The sequence below is a fragment of the Chionomys nivalis genome, chromosome 1, assembly GCF_950005125.1.
Source record: "Chionomys nivalis chromosome 1, mChiNiv1.1, whole genome shotgun sequence".
In the NCBI taxonomy this organism is placed as follows: domain Eukaryota; kingdom Metazoa; phylum Chordata; class Mammalia; order Rodentia; family Cricetidae; genus Chionomys; species Chionomys nivalis.
Window position 1 is genome coordinate 97,057,858 of NC_080086.1, and position 19,472 is coordinate 97,077,329.

The window sequence follows — 19,472 nt, forward strand, 5'->3', positions numbered from 1 at the left end:
GTGCGCACAAACACAAGGAACTTAATAGGGTGGCCACAGCAGAACTTTGGAGATCTTGCTTCCTATCTGCTTGTCATCATGTAGACAAATCATATCCCTCAGGATATGTTACAGGAAGGACCTTCCTTGTGTAGCACTGTCCTCCTTGATCTTTGCCAGATCTCTTCTGGGGAATAATGCTAGAAAAATTGCATCAATTCTTAACTCAGTGGTACAGAGGTACCAAGCCAGAGATTAGCTATTGGTGCCTGGGGAGACCCTGGAATGTGTTCCAGGGGCATCATGGCAAGTCTCCTCTTACACCCCTGGACAAAGGGCAAGTGGGCACTCTGGTGGGCAGGTGTATTCCAGTGCCATATTGGGGACTTTGTCTGCTATCAAACATCCTGCAGAGTGTGGTGATGAGAAGCAAGGCCCAGTGGAGAAGAGGCAGGCTGGGTTACATCCTTACTGACTGATGTTGGGCAAAGAGCTTAGCTATCTGTCTGTCTGTGCTTCTTACACAGAAAAGGGAGTTTATTCTCTGAGCCTTAGCACCCCTGCCAACCCCTTGAATGATAAACCTGTATCATTAGGATAAATGATAAATGTAAATGATCAATTTTGATATTGTACCTGACAAAAAGCACTGATTTAATTTCCTTCATAGCACGGCAAGCCAGGCATTGTTTAAGCACATTTCCGGTATTCACTTATGCATATGATCCTCTGTTCATCTTGGGATGTGAGCTAGGAACCACCACAATGCCATTACACAAGTAAGTAGAGGCACTAAGCTATTGTGTGCCTTGCTGGTGGTCACATACTTAGTTAGTGCAGGATCTGAACCCAAGAGGTATAGACTGAGGGTTAGACATTCCACACTTCTCATCAAACTAAAATGGAAACACAGATGTGAACAAGTGAGGATTCTCCTTTCTGTCATTATGGGCCATCTGCATCCATTGTAGTGAGACCTAGACAGCCAGGGGCTCATCAGTGCTAACCGTTCTCAGATCAGTCAAAATGCTCAGACACTGCTTAGTGCCTGTGGCAAAAACCCAGGACGATTGGCTTACTTTTTCAAGAAGAACCAGGTGTGTATGTGCACATGCTTATGTATATACATATGCATGTGTGTATACATGTATGCACCTGTGCCTGTGTGTATGTGTATTTGTGTTTGTGCATACATATATGCTTGTATGTGTGTTTGTGTGTGAATGCTTGTATGTACGTATTGTGAATGTGTGTGCCTCTGTGTATGTGTGTGACTATATGGATGCATTTATTGTTTGAGAATGCATGTGTGTAATGTGTGCACATGTGTGTTCATAAGTATGTGTATGTGTTTATAGGGAGTCTTATGTGGGCCTAGGGAAGTATTGCATCAATGTAAGGAAACAATAAAGGTTTCTGCCTGTGGTTAGAATTTGGATCCCACACTATGCCAGACACGTGTTGCAGTGGGTACAGGATAAACCCCATACCATGACTGGCTCTAACTGGTAGAACTGGGCTTTTTAAGCTACCCTGGACAGGTTCATCTCTTGGAGTCTTGGGAAAATGCAAACTCTCAAGGATCTGGGTTCTTCATATTGAAGGCATCACAGCACCTGCAGCCTCAGATCCCACCGGAGCTCTGAGGACTTCTCGGGCTCTTCAGGGTCTGAATTAGGAAACTTAGACACACTGGACAGTCAGAGAGGCACCCTGGAAGGGGTCGGTGGTGGAGGAGGCTGAGCCTGGCAGGTGCCTTACTGAGGATACAAAGCAGGCAGTGTTAGAACTGAAGCCCAGCCTATAGCTGCCCAGTAACACAACCTGCTTGAAGGGGAACAGGCTGGAGAGGGAGGGTGGAGGCTGGGCTAGGCCAGAGGAGTGTCCCTGCTACCCATCCTTGTTTATTGTTGGCTGTCCTGACTCCCAGCAGGGAAACTCTCCTCACAGTTCCATATTTATCTCTGAGTCTGCAGGGAAAGCAGAGAGCAGCCTCCCACAGCCTCCCAGGGCTCCCTCCAGCAGGTTCATGAATAAAGATGCCTCTCCTAGGAGAGATCTCCAGGCCTTCTCTCAGGGGAGGGCAGGCCCTGTGGTGCTTGAGAGCAAGATGCCACCGGAGGCAAGCCCAGGGGTGGCGAAGGGATGAGCTTGGTGTTAGTGTCAGAGTGGGGATGTCGCCCAAGCACCAGAATCATTTCTTCACTCAGTGCCTCAGTTTCTCTGCCTACAAACCGGAAACTGGAACAGAATGCCTGAGGGGCACCCTGTCAGGTATAGCTTTTCAGTGACTCATTCAGAATGGAAGGGAAATATTTCCTAACTTCTAAAGTGCTCTCCAGATACAAGGCAGACTGTGACTGTCTCTGGAAATGTACAAGAGAATAAATTTTTTAAAAATGTATTTAATTTAACCCTTTATATTCAAAAACCATCGTACCAGTGTCATTTCAACACTGAATCAACATGAAAACTATTAATGAGATTTTATGGGGTGGGGGAGGGTGTCTTTGAATACTCTCAGTGCTTAATAGCCTCGTGAGACTCACAGCTATCAGCTACTGTTTAATCTTTCTTAGAGGACTAACATTCCAAGGAATGTGTCCTAGATACACAGGCTATGAAAGCATACATGAACAGGAACATGTGCCCATCATGCCACAGGCATTTTGGGTTTTCATGTGAAGCAGGAAGGCTGTGAGTCTATGAGAGCCGGCTGAAGCACCCTGCCCTCCATGTTGGGAGTGACCAGAACTCCTAGGTCAGTCGGTCAGTGAGAAGGAGGCAGTCAGGACCTCTGCCTATGTGTTGGGCTTGGTGGGATCCATGGTCCCATCATCACTCATGGGATACCTTTGTGTATGCCGGAGTAACACCTTCCATTTCCCTATTTTTTTTTTTTTTTTTTATGTTTCCTCATCCCTCCCTGGTTGCTGTGTATCAGGGAGAGTGCAGAAATTACTCTGGCTTTATGTAACTTTCCTGAGATGTTACTCCAGTAAATCCCAACTCCTGCTCCCCCGAGAGAGACACAGTAATGCTTTTTCCTGCTACAAGACAGGACCGATTGTTTTAGAGCAATGAGTGAGCTATAGGGGTCGTGTCAAACTCTGGGTGCATTTATCTGAACAGAGCTCTGTGCTTCTGAGCCTCCGTTTTGGGTGTGTGAAGAAGTCTATTCCCAAGGGTGGCTGGGAGAGTTGATGCAATAGCTTATGTAAAGCATTTGTAAGATGCCAAACACAAAGATGCTAAAAAAAGCGACCCATTCCCAGTTCTCCTGCCTTTAGCATGTGGATACTGGTTGTAAAGTCTACTTTATAATTCGTGATGTCTCTGAAGACTAGAAGTGCTTAGCCTAGGAAAGGTATTTCTAAAGATCACACAGTAAGTGGCGGAGCTTAGATGCAAGTGCCGGAAGACCAGCCGGAGAGTTCCCGATGGTGCAGACTTCTGACCTCAGTCTCAGATTCTACACTGAAAACCGGAATAAGCTAGATGGTCATTGGACAGTGACCCAAACCCAGATCTCGCCAAGCAGAATCCCATCATGGGTATTTACAGTTCTCCATTTCTCCCACTATCTGTTATCAGGTCTGCTTTTGGCTGCCCTGTTGCCCAGGGTTTTCTTCTGGTGAAGCGCTCTACTCTGGTGCGTCATTCCCAGCACACCTCTGACATTTCTGGCACAGTACCAGAGCTCATACTCTACCATCTTTGAACATTTCTATTGAGGGCTGTACATTCTTTTCCTGCAGTTCAAGTGCCTCCTGGGACCAGAGCCAAGTGTGTGTGTTGTGTGTGTGTGTGGTTGTGTGTTTGTTGTGTGTGTTTGTGTGTATAGGTATGTATATGGTTGTGTGTGTGTAGTTGTGTGTGTGTAGGTGTGTGTGGTGTGTATATGTTTTTGCTGTGAATGTAGGTGTGTGTTTGTGTGTATGGTGCATGTATGTGGTTGTATGTGTGTGTTGTGTATGATGTGTTATGTGGGGCTGTATGTGTCTGACTTGTGTGTGTTCTACATATGGTATGTGTGTGTGGTGTATATATGGTGTGTTGTGTATGTGTATGTGGCGTGTGTGTATGTTTGATTGTATATGTCTGGTGTGTGTGTGGTGTGTGTGGTGTGTGTGGAGCTGGGCTGGATTCTGAGCTTCTTCCTACTCAGGCCTAGCTGTCAGTCAGAGCCAACCAAGCAGAAGCAGTAAGAAATTCTTGAAGTTGAGGCAGGACTCTTAGGGAGAGGGCAGGAGGCTATGCAGGTTAGAGGGAGTCTGTGAACCTATGACACGTGACATGGTGAACTCACTGGCTGGACCCATTTGCATGCATGTTTGCCTTGTGGCCTTTCTACTGGAGGATGTGTTGAAAGGGCCTCTAAATGAACACGCTAGAGAGAGAGAGGGGACACATATCTATTTTTCTCTCTGTGGACTGCCGGGGTAGTCTGCCTCTGCTCCGGCCAAGACCCCACACCAGATTTGTGGGATCTTGTACAAAATGAAAATGGGAGGCCTCTTTTGTTCAGACATTCTGAAGAATTTCAAGATAGGGATAGCAGAATTCTAGTCCAAATGGAAGTTGCTTTGGAGCTCTGAGTCCTGGGTGGCTGCCTCGACTCCTGGTCTCTTGTAAAGGCCTGGGAAGCCAGCAATAGAGGCTTGCCTGCTTCAGGTCTGTGCCCTCAGGATGAACTAGAGTATATGCAAATTTGAACTTATTTCCTGTGAGCTCTTGGGTGCCCTCATCGCTCATACCACAGAAGGAAAGCCACTTTGCTGTTCCGGTTCCACAAGGCCTCCTGAGCTTGGGCCTTGAGAATCTTCCCAGTTTCAGCATGTAACCCTATACTTTTCACAATTACAAGGAGTCCTTCTGGGTTCTGCCCACCTTGATCCTGCTGCATACCTCGCTACCGCCACTCCTTGATGGTTCCTCCTGGTCCTTAGCATCTCTCCTTGACGGGAACTTCTGAGCTATGCCCTCCCACCCCGTCCCAGGCCTTTTCCTTTTAGTCTCACCCTTTGCTGTACCAGTGGTGTCCCTCTCAGTGAGGACAGCACCCAGTGTCCACCATGGTAAGGCACCCCTCCCCCACAGCCCTGCTGTGATGCCCTTCAGAGAATGCCCAGACCTGATTTCCTTATGTGTTATCAATGCTTCAGAGCACATTTCCTGAGGGATTTAATAGCTGAAGGTGGTCTTTCCCCAGCTCTAGCACACAATCCTTTCCTTAGTCTCACCATTAAATTAAACCAAGAGGTGTTTCTAAGGCCAACCTCGGCGTTTCCTTCTCCCATAGCTCTTTCTGAAAGATGGAAGGCTCGCTTGGGGTGTTGCTAAAGGACACGCGTGGCACACACTTTAAGAACACAGCTCCCTTCAGTGTAGCTAGCATTTCCCCCGACTATAAAGACAAAGCACATTTACGAAAACAAAATTGGAAGCACAGCAACTGAGGAACAATTATCCAAAAGCCTATTGCTCACAGAGTGTTCCATTCGCAATGAACATTTTCTAGATGCCCGTCCATTGATTTGATAAGTATTTATTGACCACTGATAAAGTTTCAGGCTGTTTCAGGCCTCAGGGATTGAGCAATGAATCATACCAAGAGGGAAAAAAAAGCCATAAATTGATTCTAGTCATTTGTGTGTGGATGTGTCTGTCTGCCAGCTCATAGAAACCTGCCTACATGTGTGTTTACAATTTATAATTACATCTTCTCATTTCCTGAAATGTCGTTGAAGTCTTCATGTCCCTGATTTTAAATACGTGATTTTCTTTCTAGTGTTTAATATTCCCGTGCATACGTGTTATGTAATTTACTTAATAAAATTTATCTTCATTTATTTACTTGCAGTGTAGAACCCAGGCCTCATGCATACTTGGCAAACCTACTGAGCTACACTTGCGCTCTCAAGTAAGAGTTGAAAATACCATCATCGCCAAACCTTGGTAAAATATTTCCACTTGTAAAATCAATCTAGTTATCTTCTAAGCACACATTAATGGCAAAGGAACGAGCGCACTTGACTTTTGAACCATATTGTCAGGGGACCAGCTGACGGCTAATCAAGATGCTCCTTCATCCTGCATCCTGCACAGTCCGGAGGTTAGCAATCTCCCTAATCTTGCCTCTGATTGGAGAACGACGCTGCTACTCTATGCTATAAGCACTGCTGCATCTCTCTGACTTCTAGTAAGGTCGAATAGCTTTTGTACACCCTTTGGAGAACCATAAGGAACTTCCTTTGTTTTGCTGTACAAATTTTAGATTTGGGTGTGTCCAACTGGTGGCCCTGGAACATATGTGACCCCGGATATTTATAAACACAGAAGCCCAACAAATACGTTTGTAGACGATGTCATACCACGGTGTCAAAAGATTGGGCTCCTCTGGTTATATAGGCAAATGCGCCAGTGTCTTTCTAAATAACTCATGGTTTTAGTGTCACACTTTGTTGTTGTTTGTAAATTATCTTTTTTTTTTTAAGATTTATTTATTATGTATACAACTTTCTGCCTCCATTTATACCCACACGCCAGAGGAGGGCGCCAGATCTCTTTACAGATGGTTTGGAGCCACCATGTGGTTGTTGGGAATTGAACTCAGGACCTCTGGAAGAGCAGAGAGTGCTCTTAACCACTGAGCCATCTCTCCAGCCCGTAAATTATCTTTTTAAGTTCATGTGTATGCCTGTGTACCTGTGTCTGGGTATACGTATGTGACCCTTGCAGGCTAGATAGTGTGGGATTCTCTGGAGACAGAGTCACAGGGGATTGTGAGCTACCCAGCGTAGATGCAGAGAAGTAGCTCTCAAGTCCTCTGGAAGAGCAGCTCATGCTCTTAGCTCCTCAGCCGTTTGCTGGTCCCTGAGGTTCAGCACATTGCTCTGTATTTTCTTCTAGTTTCTGTTCCCCTCTCTCTCCATTAGCCTTTGGACAGTCACATTCATCCGTGCACTGAACGACCAGACCACTGCTATGGGGTTTCACGGAGTCAGTTTCTTCTGTCTCAAAGCGTCACTTTCTCTTCCGCATTGAAACCTATGCTTGAACTGGTTGCCCTCCCTCTCACAGCCAGTCCACTTTCCTGTCAGTACTCTAGGATTTTCATCTTCACAAACTTTAATTTTATTACACTAAAATATATTCTCTTAGAGGAACTTGAAAATAATAATTCCATGGGCAAATCAGCCAAACTAAGTAAAAGCTGTGAGTATCGGACTGAGGTTGCTTTGAGCTGCTCCATTCTCTGAGGGCAAGCTAACATTTTAGTAATAGTGTTCTTCCTGTCAAAGGACAAGGGACGTTGTTGGTTGATTTATGTCTGCCCAGTTGACTCGGCTCTGGGGCATCCACAGCATTCCTCCTTCTAGTGGAGTTATAAATCTCTAGATCTACAAAGGAGACACTGAGTCTTCAGAGGGGCTCAAGAGGACACTCTAGGGTCAAACCCACAGCAGTGGTGAGCCACTCCCAGCTGAGCCAAGCCTGCTGGATGCAGAAGGGAGGTGTAGGAAAAGGATTTAGAAATAGATACCTACCTAAAGCAATCTGGAGCAATTGCTATGGTCTAGAATTTGGTAGGCTAGCTGAGAAGGCATTGGTCAAGCCAACAGTCGCTGACTCAGTGTACCTTTTAGGACAGTGGTTCTCAACCTTCCTGAAGCTGCAACGCTTTAATAGTGTCCCTCATGTTCTGGTGACCCCCACACATAAAATTAATTGCTACTTTATAACTGTAATCTCGCAACTGTTATGAGGTGTAATGTAAATACCTGGTAGCAAATAGTCTTAGGCAACCTTTGTGAAAGGGTCATTTGACCTTCAAGGGGTCACGACCCACAGGTTGAGAACTCTTGTTTTAGGCTAAGTGCATCATGGAGGGAATCTCATTGCATCTGGTTATCAACTGTGAGGTAGAGAGCATCACCCTCGTTGTGGGAAGAGCGTTAAGGATTGTGGGAAAGATTGGGTGACTCAATGGGGTCTTATCACTAGGGTTCCAGGATTGGCAGCCATGGGGGTGGGGGGCACAAATCTGTTTACTTTCTAGACTTTCAACAGAACCTCCCTGGACCTTAAGAGACTGAATTAGATCTTGGAAACCTGTGGAGATGAAGGGTGCCAGCCTTCTTCTGCTACACTAAAGGGCAGAACCATCTCTCAAGCCTCAGGCTGGACGGTCTGCAGTGGGACCAGGTGAGAGGAGGCCCTGGGAAGACGTGGAGACACATGTGGTTTGGGCTAATGCTGGTCTTCCAGAATTTCACCTTGCATTAAAGACTGACATTCTTTCAGTTTGGCTGAAGTGAGGACTCATGAGATTGGGAATAGAAAAGAGCTGAGCCACAGTGAGTGTGGGCACCAGATCAAAGCAGGCAGAGCAGGTAAAGGATGGGGATGCAGTGTTCATCTGAATGCCGACTGCAGAGAGGGTTGGTCTCTGAGCCCTGCTGAGACCCTGAAAGAGCATCGTATTAGTAAGGAGACTAACTTCCCCACTGCTGCCAGGATTCTGCCTGCTGGAACCCCGTGCCTGTCTGAGCTCTTTCCTCTAAATGGTAGATGAGCAGTTAGATTTCCCCAGGTGCTAGCCAGAGGGGCTGGGGACTTTAAACTTTTCTATTGCCATTTTAAATGGGGGTAGACATGCCAACACATTGCAACCTACGTATGAGCACCCAGACTACCAGTCCTTGTGGGATAGAGTTACACACCCAGAGTCCTGCCTTATTTAATGTCACTCAGGACCCAGGCCTCCCTGAAACCCAGATCCCACAGTGCTGCTCTTTGCCCTTAATAGCTAACTCCCTTGCCCTTTCTCCCCTAGAGGAAACAACATAGATGGCCAGACAGTGCTTTAGAGTTACACTGATGGACTTTCAACATAGGGTACCCATCTATTGCATGCCCTCTTCCAAGTGCTATACCCAGACTTACTAATTATTTACTTTCATATAATTCTCCACATTTTCATGTCTTTCATACTGGATCAATCTAGGGCATGTTGGTTAGCTGGCACGTGTTAGGCGAATCGAGAGAGGACAGAATGCAACCACTGCCCTCAATAACTCACCATTATGCTTTGGTTCACACAGGTTGGGACCCCCCTCTCCAGCACTTACATTCCTCATGCGGTGCTTATCATGTCCTTTCTTATGACTAAGTAAATGTCCATGTCAGCCTTGCTCCATTGAATGACCAAGGAGAAGAAACTATAGCTCAAAACCCAGAACAGGACAGAGGATACATGCTTGAATGACAGATTGACTGAACATAAACTTGAGGCGTGTCTTCATGTCAATGTATCATGAGTGTTTGAGATGCTCCAGTCCAGTGTCCCCTTACTCCCCGCGTGATTTGGAAGCTGGTGACACTTGTGAGCTGTTGTGATACAATGTTGAAATGAATCTAGAGCTGCTGAGAAAACCAAGAAACAATGGAGTCTTGGATAAAATAGTTTCTTACTGTTCCTAAAATTTTTCCCAGGCCTGATTCTATGTGCAGTGTCTGAAGCAGGTCCTGGCCAAGTTTGGAGGTAAGGCTGACAATGAATATCGTAATTCTTCATCCTGTGGATGAACACAGAAGTCTTGGTGACTCTTACGGTTCTCCTAGTGAGGGCTCTAGTCAGTGACAGGGAGAGACTTCCTCTGTCCTGAAGCTTTGGCCGATGCTGACAGCTGATGAAATGCTAAGCACATGCATTTTTAGCTGCACAGAGTCACTGGCAATTGAGGTCAACCATGTGCTGAAAGAATCCATGGAAAAATGCTAGCTCAGCTTGGATGCTCAGTCCTGCATCCAACAATCCTTTCTCTGGTCCATTGAGAGTCTTCTCTACTCTCCAGCAGGCAAGGTGTGGTGAGTGGGGATGGGTGAGTGTTTCCTCTCGTGGACCCAAGTGCTACTGCACAAGAATGGCAGCCCATTACACAAAAGGAGAATGGACCTTGAACTTCCGAATTGGAGGTTGCTTAGTGGACGCTGGGTTTCTGATGGGTGAAGAGACACAGGGACATGGAACAGAGGAGGGAGCTGAGGAGGTCCCCATTTTAACTATCTGTTCATGTTTCTCATCCCTGAAGGTCCAGTTGGTGGTTTTCTGCTTTGACATGCTGGTCTGCAGGTGGCCGATGCAGTAGCTAATGGGTGAGGGTGTATTAGTGAGACCAGAGCTCCCAAGAAACATCCAGGATTTTGAGTACTGTCCCAGTCCAGTATAAGCCTGCTTCTCATTGGCGGAGCCCATAGGAGATGTAGCTAGCCCATAGGAGCTGATAGAACTGGAAGAAAAGTCATGGAGGAAATCCCTCCTGGCTTGTTTCATTCAGTGATGAGCTCCTTGGGTTGCCCTTTTATCTGTTCTGCCCCAATGTGTGAAAGAGCTCGGTAGGAGTCACAGGAGGAGCTGGAAGTGAAGCGGATCAGTGAGAGCTCTCACGCCCACTCCCTGCCTCCTCTTAGCAGACAATCGAACTGTGCTCAAGGGAGAAGACACGCGCCGAATAGTGGGGTAGAGGGATCGTTTTTTTGAATGAGTAGGGTTCATAACCAGTAACCAAGAGAAGCTGCGTGTGGGGAGTCATGCCAAGCTGCCCTCAGAGTGGTTAAGACACAGGTTCATTGTAACATGGTTGCTGCGTGGAGTTAGAAGGAAGAACAATCACTTGGATTCCCCCACCCCCAAGCAGGCATGTCACCCAGGCAATTTCATTTAATGGTGATACACCTGGGCACTGTTTACTGTATTATTCTGATGCGGTCTCAGAAGAGTGACATGTTCCTTTGGGTGTGTCAGTCATGGTGCGGCAACATCACATTCTTGGTGACTCTAGGAGAATCCATTCTGTTGCTTTTTTCTTACTTCTGGAGGCTTGCTGCCACTCCTTGGCTTCTGCATCTTCCCCTTCCATCTTGAAAGTCAGGAGGGGTGGGCACAGTTTGTTCTTGACACTTGACTTTCCAAACTAGAACACAGTTGATGTCTTTACAACATCTACCATTGCTTTCTAGGAAGAAGTCTCCATTTACCCAAGTCCTCTCTATGTCTTCAGTAGTATTTTCTCCACGTAACCCCACTCTCATTTCTCAAGGTTTTCATCCTGACACTTTATTCCTTCTTAGTCATTAAGGTTTGGGGTGTTTTCTGATAATTTAAAGTATATAGAGGTGTCAAGGATCTTAGACATAGATCTAGACATGTAAAATGAACAAATGCTAATCTACATTTCTTGTTATTTCTAGTGAATTTTCTCATGAATGTTCTCTCAATTTTGAAAACGTACTTATTAATTTCTATTACTATTGCTACTTTCCTATTATGATGCACCAGGAGAATTTTCATGATGAAATGAAAGCAATTGAAGGCTGTGAGTGTGTAGAAGGAAGAGAATAAGCTGCTTGTTGGTTCCTGGTTGCTCAGCCCCCAAATAATCACACAGAAACTATATTATTTAAAACACTGCTTGGCCCATTAGCTCTAACTTCTTATTGGCTAACTCTTACATATTAATTTATCCCATTTCTATTAATCAGTGTATTGCCACATGGCAGTGGCTTACCGGTGATGTTCCCAGTGTCTGTCCCAGGTGGAGGATCCATGGCTTCTCCTGACTCCACCCTTCTTTTCCCAGCATACAGCCTAGCTTTCCCTGCCTAGTTCTGTTCTTCCCTGCCATAGGCTCAAAGCAGTTCTTTATTCTTTTTTTTTTTTTTTTGGTTTTTCGAGACAGGGTTTCTCTGTGGTTTTGGAGCCTGTCTTGGAACTAGCTCTTGTAGACCAGGCTGGTCTCGAACTCACAGAGATCCGCCTGCCTCTGCCTCCCAAGTGCTGGGATTAAAGGCGTGCACCACCACCACCTGGCCCAGTTCTTTATTCATTAACCAATAAAAGCAACACATAGACAGAAGGACCTCATACACCATGAATGTCCCTTCCTTAGACTGGGTTGAATAAATGTTTATGTTTAAGAAAACTGGTAGCCATGAGTTTGAAGCAGTAAGCCTTCCCAACATTATAGGCTGTACTTTGGTTATTAATTTTAAAGATGATAACTGCTTTTTTATATGAATCTATTCAAATAACTATTTATTTTAATATACTGATAAATTATATTAGAAAGTATAATTTTTCTAGTGCTAAACTGTCTTTGGATTTTTGACAAAATAACTCACTTGATTGTGGTGAGTGATTATTTTAGTATGCATGAAATGTGGAAAAGCAGGATTCAAGGACTTTTATCCCTATATGTTAGAGTGGAGACTCGGTCAGAAGGCCTGGGGGAGGCTGACTGCTTTGGGATGTCTCTGGAACTGATGTCCATGACAGGAGGAGGGAGTCAAGTAACAGGGTGCAGAAGAAGTCAGGGGGTGTTAAGGCCATGGGGAAATTTACTTTTCAGAAACATTTCTTGTCATGGTGCTTTAGGGTCTTCTCAGTCCCCAGAAGAAAAGACAACCAGGAGCTTTCCTACCGTTGTTTTTACAGAACTACCTGGAGAGATTCCTGGTTAAATTAGAGGTGCTGGAATGCATGTGTTTGTGTCCATAGAAAGCCACATTCGATGATGAGGCACCAGCTGATGAGAGTCAACAGTAATACTCGTGATGTTTCTTAAGTGGATTTGGAAGACATGGACATGAACAAATCAAAACCAGTTCAGAAAAATCAGGCCTGCTATTCACTGAAGACATTAGGGTGACTGATCATGCAGCACTCACCCTCGATCACATAAAAGGCTGGGAACATAACGCTGGGGCAACACAACATCCACAGACCTGATCTGATCCAGCACGTGTGTCATGGGATTGACAGCACAGTGGGTCCTGAGCATAGCCCGCTGGACTGCCATCACTCTGGTCTCATTTCAGCTTGTCTTAAGTGACTCTGCCTTGAACCAGTTATCTGGCTGGGTTTGTTACTATTGAAACACTTAGGGCAACTCTCTTAGGGTCTCTCTGGATCTGATCTTTCCTTTGCTTTCTTGAACTTTGCACCCTCTTTAGCCATTGTTCAGCCATTCTCACACCTGGGTGAAGGGTACTGTGAGATCTGAGAGCTCATGCTAGCTCCTAAGGTTGGAAAATGAGAATTCACAGCTGCCAGCAGCCACACTGGAAAAAGAGATGGCGATGACTTAGAAAATGTTGCAGCCAGCACAACTGATGTAACTTGCAAATCCATTATTCTATAAGTTTTGATGGGCACAAATGAACTCTCTGACGTTTCTGACCTAGTGCGTTCACACCCACCTGTTTTTTTTTTTTTTTTTCCCCTTCATGTGGCTTTAAAGTGCTGGGAGCATTTGGGGTGACACAATTGAAGCCATTCACACATAGACACAGGCACTTCTGCCTCTACCTCCCTAAACTAGGCTCACTGGACCAATTCACTTGCCTTTTATGCTACCTAATAGAGCTTGAGAAAGGATTATGTTAAATTAAAAACTGGTCCAGAAAACTTGTAGAGCACTTCTTTCCTACCAGATGCTCAATGTGTAGGAAGCACTGCAGTTACTCTTACAATTGCAGGTTGTCGAGGGATCCCATTCACAGAACCTGGGTGTAAGATGCAGAATAAGGCTCTCCCCATAAAGGTGCAAATGTCTTGATCCCTGAAATCAGCAATGCTGCCATCTGACATGTAACTGTTACAGGGACACTCAAGAGAGTAAACAAGGGAGTCAGAAGTGGGAAAACGATTTCTGAATGATCCAGGTGGAGCCAAGATTATATCAGGGGTCGTTCACTGAGTCCAGGAAGCAAAGGCCCAGAGAGATGATGCAGCTACACTGCTAGATTTTCAGGGCATGTGGGGGGTGGGATGGAGTGGGGTGGGGCAGTGAAGTCAGGAGCTTGGGGAAAGTAGAAAAGACACAGAAATGGACCACAGCTTAGATGATGAGAATGACCACAACTGCACTGCAAACCTTACTTCAGCTCAGGGCTCCCCAGAATTAGAATAAAATTATGTCATCACTGGTTACAGCATCAAGAGGACAGTGACTCTTAGGCAGCAATGACCACTAAACTCCTTCTCTGGTCACCAGGTGCCATGAGGACCACTGGTCCCCTCACTCTTCCCTCATCAGTATCCCCATATTCCTTGTTTGAATAAGAGTTACTCTGTGAATCTGGGAAGGTTTTGCTATGCCTGAAATATGTCGCTGTAAACCTTGCTTATTTTTGCTTGGGCAAAGTGATGCTAAAATGTGTGTGTGTGTGTATGTGTGTGTGTGCATGTGTATATATAGATAAAAGTATCTGATGCAAAAATATTTATGCTGCACAATGGGGGGCAATAATTCGGCCATGCTCAACTCCAGAATGTCTAACCTGCCAAGCTGAGGATAAATGGTGGTTGCTGTGGCAACAGCATCTTTGATCCTGCCTGCTACCTTCTCTGTGCTGCTCACAGCTTTGCATGCCATGCACTCACAACCCAGAATTTGGCAGCACAGCATGGCAGGGTCCTGCACACTAAAGGATGATAAATCTTGCTATTTAAATTCTTTCTAAATTAATTGCACGGATGGCAAAGCCCAGGAAATAATGCTTGGCGAAAGCATAGAAGACCCCAAGGAACAATGACAGAAACATGGGCTCAGACTCTCTTGTTGAAGTTTGTCATCTCCCTTTTATGTGGTAGACAGGGTGTGGTCAGAATGACCTGAAAGCCCATCTTAGGTGGACGATAAAGTTTAGGGGAATGTCAGCTTAGACTAAGGGAAGGTAGAGATGAAGAGTGGCCAGGTTAAAAGCAATTTTTCAATATTCTTGGAAGCCAGTTCCTTTCACTTCAGATCAAGCCCCAAGGGACAGCTGGTATCAAAGAAGGGCCCTGTTGTGCCAGCACCAATTGTTGAATATGCCTTTTTTTCCCATTTGATATTTTTTGCTTCTTTGTTAAAAATCAGGTGTTCATAGGTGTGTGGATTAATATCTGGGTCTTCGATTCGGTTCCATCGGCCCTCCTGTCTGTTTTTATGCCAATACCAGGCTGTTTTCAGTACTGTATCTCTGTAGTAGAGTTTGAAGTCAGGGATTGTGATGCCTCCAGAAGTTCCTTTATTGTACAGGATTGTTTTGGTTATCCTGAGTATTTTGCTTTTACATATGAAGTTGAGTACTGTTCTTTTGAGGTCTGTGAATCTGTAGATTGCTTTTGGTAAGACTGCCATTTTTACCATGTTAATTCTACCTACCCAAGAGCATGCTAGATTATTTCCATTTTCTGGTATCTTCTTCAATTTCTTTCTTCAAAGATTTAGAATTCTTGTCATACATGTCTTCCACTTGTTTGGTTATAGTTACTCTGAGATATTTAGAAGAATGAAAATAGACCTATATCTATCACCATGCACAAAACTCAAGTCCAAATAGATCAAAGACCTCAGCATAAAGCCAGCCACACTGAATCTCATAAAAGAGAAAGTGGGAAGTACACTTGAACGCATTGGCACAGGATACTACTTCCTAAATATAACCCAAGCAGCACAGACACTGAGAGAAACAATTAATAAATGGGACCTCCTGAAACTGAAAAGCTTCTGTAAAGCAAAGGACACAGTCAACAAGACAAAACAGCAGCCTACAGAATGGAAAAAGATCTTAACCAACCTCACATCAAACAGAGGTCTGATCTCCAAAATATACAAAGAACTCAAAAAATTGCTCATCAAAAGAATAAATAATCCAATAAAAAATGGAGTACAGTCCTAAATAGAGAACACTCAACAGGAGAATCTAAAATGGCTGAAAGACACTTAAGGAAATGCTCAACATTTTTAGCCATCAGAGAAATGCAAATCAAAACAACTCTGAGATTCCATCTTACACCTGTGAGAATGGCCAAGATCACAAACACTGATGACAACTTATGCTGGAGAGGTTGTGGGGTAAAGGGAACACTCCTGCATTCCTGGTGGGGGTGCAAACTGCTACAGTACCTTTGAATATCAGTATGGCAATTTCTCAGAAAATTAGGAAACAACCTTCCTCAAGATCCAGCAATACCACTTTTGGGTATATACCCAAAGGATGCTCATTCATACCACAAGGACATGTGCTCAACTATGTTCATAGCAGCATTGTTTGTTATAGCTAGAACCTGGAAACAACCTAAATGCCCCTCGACCAAAAAATGGGTAAGGAAAATGTGGTACATGTACACAATGGAGTACTACACAGCAGAAAAAAATGACAGCTTGAAATTTGCAGGCAAATGGATGGGGCTAGAAAACATCATATTGGTGAGGTAAGCCAGACTCAGAAAGATAAATACTATATGTACTCACTCATAAGTGGCTTTTAGGCATAAAGCAAAGAAGACCAGCCTACAATTCACAATCCCAGAGAACCCAGACAACAATGAGGACCCTAAGAAAGACATACATGGATCTAATCTACTTGAGAAGTAGAAAAAAACATGATCTCCTGAGTAAATTGGGAGCATGGAGACCCTGAGAGAGAGAAGAAGGGGAGGGGAGAGGTATGGGGGGAGCAGAGAAAAATGTAGAGCTCAATAAAAAAATAAATTAAAAAAAGAAGAGCCCTGCCGGGCGGTGGTGGCACACGCCTTTAATCCCAGCACTTGGGAGGCAGAGGCAGGCGGATCTCTGTGAGTTCGAGACCAGCCTGGTCTACAAGAGCTAGTTCCAGGACAGGCTCCAAAACCACAGAGAAACCCTGTCTCGAAAAAAAAAAAAAAGAAGAGCCCTGTCTTTTGCAGCAGCATGTGCATACTAAGGCGAATGCGTTAGAATGAGTGACACTCCAGACACCTGTCCAGTGAAGAGTTTATGCTTGTTCCACTCCCAGAGCCTTCAGGAACCATGCCTTGACTCCAAAATTCTGTCACTGGATATTAGGGACCCCAGAGCCCTGGTAGCACAAAGAAGGAAATCCTCAAGCTATCTACGAGCAAGTTAACTTTCCTAAGAGGGCTCAATTAGTAGTCTTTCGGGAATGGTAGAAAACAGGGGAGTTGAGGCACATGCACACAAGTCCCTGTAATGCAGGGTCTACATTGCACTGTTGTCTGCACTGTGTTGGCCATGCTTTCCTGTGTAGAAACTGTGCTCACACTCCCCCCACCCATCAGCCCACATCGCTATTGACTGCCAGTCTACAACAGAGCATTTGGAAAAGGACCTCCATGGAGAGAGGACCCGGGAGGTGGCAGTGGTGACGAGGTGAGGCTACAACATGCCCCTTGCAGAGTCACTAGCTGAGGCTCATCCCTTAAACATGAGAGCCCAACAGGAGCCGCAGAGGTAGCTGTGGTGCCACCCAGGGTCAAGAAGCCACATGCCGCTTGTTAGATCTCGGTTCTGTGTGTTGGTCGCAGTGCTTGTAGCCATACATGACCACTGCAGGGAGGATTGCCAATGTTCAAGGCAGGAGGTGCAGCACTGAAGAACATTCGATGAGTTTTGGTTGATCACAGGGAAGAAGATCCTTACATTCTTTGGCAAACAGATCACATTGCCTCTTTGGCTTCATAATTTTTCCTTACTGAAATAATCATGTTTTTGGGGATTTTACTAAAACTCATCACAATTCTCCAGTTTTTGCTTTTACCCATCTCCATGTGCATGCCTTAGAGGAAAAAAAACCTAGGGGAATTAAAGGTGTATGGGTAGGAGAAAGTTCATGGAAAGCTTTTGATCAGTTTCCCGATGGGGGGTGGTCAGGACGCATCACTTTCCATTCTCTAGAAGACTCCTGTGGTGCTGTGCTGCCTGGAACCACAGGTATCGTCTTATATCCATTAGAAAATTCCAGGTGTTCTGAAGTCAGGATTCAACGCTGGACCAACACCCATCTCCAAACTTCTTTTACGTGAGGAAAAGGAATGTCCATTTAAACCAGTGTCTGCTGAGTTTTCCATTACTTATTGTCAAGCAGTGCAGACAGGTGCAGGGTAGGGGGGGTGGAGGTGACACCTTTCCCAGGAAAGGCAGCGAGCCACAGGAAGGTTTTGGCATCCTTTAGCGTCCATCTAAAATGAAGTCAATTGTGTGTGTTGAGAAGTATATAAAGTTGAGGAATGAAGGCTCCTCACTCTCACCAATGCCACATCTTGGAAGCACTGAGAAGAAAGGGAGATGGCAAGACTTCAGAGCACATTGGCAAAAGTAAGACTGTGTGGAGATCTTATTTTGGTGACTGTGTTTTGTGATTGGCTCTCTTGACCTAATAAGAAGTCACAGATTCAGAAGGCTTGTGGGTGGTGGTGGGCAGTGGGGGTAAGGGCATATCATAGGAACTGTATTTAGGGATTGCCATTTATTCACGAATCTATTAGCAGATGATGAGCTAACTAAAACTTCTCTTGGCATTGAAAACTAACAGGGGAAATAGAGTTATTGGTGACTTCTTTAGTATATAGGCACTTTGCCATCTCTCTAATTCAATTCCAAACCCTTGATGATATTATTTTCATTTTACCAAGATTGAGCCTCACTCAAAATGAGAGCTACGTTTGATCTGATCCAAAGGCCTGGTCTGTTTCACCCAGATGTGGGCATTTTTCATGGCTACTCAGTCATCACCATCTTTTTTTTCCTTTCTTTCTTTCTTTCTTTCTTTCTTTCTTTCTTTCTTTCTTTCTTTCTTCCTTCCTTCCTTCCTTCCTTCCTTCCTTCCTTTCTTTCTTTCTTTCTTTCTTTCTTTCTTTCTTTCTTTCTTTTTTTCTTTAAATTCATGATGTTCCATGCAAACATATGAATTCTCTTGGGCAAGACACACAGCAAAATGAGAGTCTCCAGCTGCTTCTTTGTGACCTGCTAAGGGGAAATGTGCCCTGGCTGTGATCCTAGGGGATAAATGGTTCCTCTGGGGTTGGCCAAAGTGGAGGGCTGAGGCAGGGGGGAATTGGCCTGAGTTTGAAGGAAGAGAGGGGCACAGAATCAGAGATAATGGCCCATCATGGTCATGTGGGGCTCCTTGGGCTGGCTTTCCTGCCACCTGCTAGGCAATGGCAGAAGCGCCTCCAAAGCTTTTGGACAAATGATAACTGGCAAGGCTCACTTGGAGTAGTAATTATACTGTCATAGGCACTTCCTGGTGCTAAGGGCCAGGAAGATCTGCCAACAGGATTCATCTTAAATATGCAATTTGCGGAACATCGCTAAGCCAATGTTTTCCCCAACCAGGAAGCCTGACAACAGGACAGTGTGACTTCTGTTGATGCCTTGCCTAAGAGGTGCCAGGACTGTGTTGACACAACTGCAGTGGTGGTGAGAGCTACCAACTCATCTCACGCCCTCATCAACATGCGCAGGTTTCTCTATGGAGTTCCACTCCCGGCCAGAACCCAGTGGGGTATGACTGCCCTAGAACACCATTCTAACCAGCTACCTCCCAAGAACACTTCCAGCCCTCACCTCACCTCCCAACCTTGTAGACTTCCCTCTGCAAGCAATCTGGATACATTCCTTTATAGAGTTAACTGTCTCTACCTCTTCCCCGAATCAGGA

General features: G+C 45.1%; 1 protein-coding gene across 1 annotated transcript in view; it reads right to left on the bottom strand.

Annotated features, from left to right (window-relative positions):
- Positions 1 to 19,472, bottom strand: part of Vsnl1 (visinin like 1) — a 108,850-nt gene that overhangs the window by 20,937 nt on the left and 68,441 nt on the right. The window lies entirely within an intron of this gene.